Source organism: Taeniopygia guttata, chromosome 3 (assembly GCF_048771995.1).
Source record: "Taeniopygia guttata chromosome 3, bTaeGut7.mat, whole genome shotgun sequence".
Classification (NCBI taxonomy): Eukaryota; Metazoa; Chordata; class Aves; order Passeriformes; family Estrildidae; genus Taeniopygia; species Taeniopygia guttata.
The window spans coordinates 104,406,674-104,408,994 of record NC_133027.1 but is presented as its reverse complement, the minus strand read 5'-3'; positions in this window follow the sequence as shown (position 1 = coordinate 104,408,994).

Below are 2,321 nucleotides of genomic sequence, written 5' to 3'. Positions count from 1 at the left end.
TTTCAGTGTGAGTGAAGATTCATAACAAAAAAAAAAACATTATTCAAGATATTTGGGAACTCTAGAGGGAGTTTTTCATAATATATGAGGTGTTTTCAGTGTCATAACAAATGTGTGCCACAGACCCTCAAAATGAAATGAACCTGAGCTCCAGCAGAATAAATAAAACTTATTTAGAAAAGAATAGGGAACTGGATAGCAGAAATTTCTCCTCCCCTGACAGCTTTCCCTATTTTAGCACTCCAGTCTAGAATATCATTTTTAGAAGCAATGAAACTAAACTTGACAGAAGCTTAGACTGTGAAAAGTTATAAATAATTTGAACCAATCTAGGAGTTTGCATGCTCATAATTTTTATCACACTTCCATCCTCAAAAATATCATTAGACTGGCTGCTCTGTATTAAAGCAGTTCATCAGCTGAAGAAGCTGAGTTTAAGTAATATGTATGACATTCATGAGAAGCCATCTGGCTTTTGTATCATCAAGGCAGGATGCCTTTTTGCTGCCTGATCTTCTGAGTGACAGCCCATGTCCTCCTTGCTTCTCAGAGTATCTGCTTGATGTTATTTTAGATCCCGACTCTTCAATCCTTCCCTTCCCAGTTCCAAGTGATTCTTAGTGGTTTTGAGTACACTGGCACAGAAATGATCTTCCAAAACTCTTTATTGCCTTCTTTTCTCCCACAGCTCTAGTGAAGGGACACCTGCTACAACAGACATTTCTTTCACTGTGAAATGAAAAAGTCTGAGGAGAGGAAACACCAAACCTAAGGGCACAGCAGGGATTTACAGCCAGCCAGGCCAGGATTTGCCATGGCCAGCACACCTAAGAGCCACCACGCACACAAAAATCACATCTGTGCTGGCCAGTGAGTAACAGGGATTAGAGCACAGCTGCACAGGGAGATAAGTGCTAGACTGAGAGGAATGGAAGAAGGCAGGAAATATTAGATTTCTGATGTGGCTTTGGAGTCCCCTACTCACTAAAGATTATCTGAATGCTTCAGGAATTTTTTTCTCATAACACCATACCAAGGCAAGAAGGAAAATCTATGCTTCTGATTCAAAGCTCACATCTCACCCTCGAGGCTGCTGACCACTACACACACAACCAAGGATCAGACATCATCTATCATGATATTATGCCTATTGTGATGGATTCTGCCTTTGGGATAGCAGGAATGAGCATACCTATTGCACTGGGCACTGCACTTGCTTCCAGTCTGCCACCTTGGGGTAGCCAGCTCCACCAGATAGCAGCACAAGCCTGGGAATCTCCTTGGCTTCAGCTTATATTCCTTTGAAACCTGTTTGCTATGTCTACACAGACATGACTTTTAATGATTGAAGACAAAGTCTGTTTTGGCTTGGGGATAAAGCAATTTATGTCTGTACCCATAGCTGGTCATGGGTTAAATTGCCCAAATGTCAGCTGACAACACACATCAGTGTGCAAAAAAGTGCTCCCACTTTTCTCTCCACAATGTGCTGGTCTGTAAAAATTCTGGTAGAATTTAAACATATACCAGCTATTTTGATAAGATACATCCTTAGAAAATAATGAAGGATTGCTGGCATTACTGAAGAGGGTGGATTCACACTGTGTGAATTTGTTATTTACAAGTGTTTTTACTTTTACTTGCCTCTGGGCTTCAGGAAGGAGAGAAGGGGAGCTGAGAGGGAATTGTAGCCAAGAGGACATGCTCTTTGCAAGCCTTTGTTGTCTCCGAAAAATGCATTAAATACTTTGCTTGATAAGTTTCTCCCAGGCAATGAATTATAACAAATGAAAAATGTAATTAATCCTGCCTCTTCTTTCCTTCATCTTTCTTTCTTGACATTCAGGAAAAGCACATGAGCTGAAGCTAATTTTGGTCATCAGGTCTCACCCAGGAGTTTCAGAATGTCAAAACAGGACTTTATGTTTAGACACAAGAGCACAGATTAAGGACTTGTCCCTGAACTGTTCACTTAGGGTGGACTGGAATCCTTGTCTATTTATTCTGGGTAGGGTGGGGGTGGTGGATACACTTGGGAAAAGATAGAAACTCAAAGAATTGTATCTCTGGCCATGCTGCCTCTTGTCCCACAGGGTGAATTAGCTACAGCAGCCACTCCACAGCCTTTATGTGTCTCTAGTGGCCAAGCCCATACTGAAGGCTAAACTCTTATTTCATGCATTAGACATCATGTATTGTCACAAGAAATGTGGACAGGTGAACTGATGTTTTTATCATCTTACAGGGGACCCAAATCCTAATAAAATACTTTGGACTGGAGATTTAAAGAAAGAAATCCACTTCCAGACCTACAAAATATG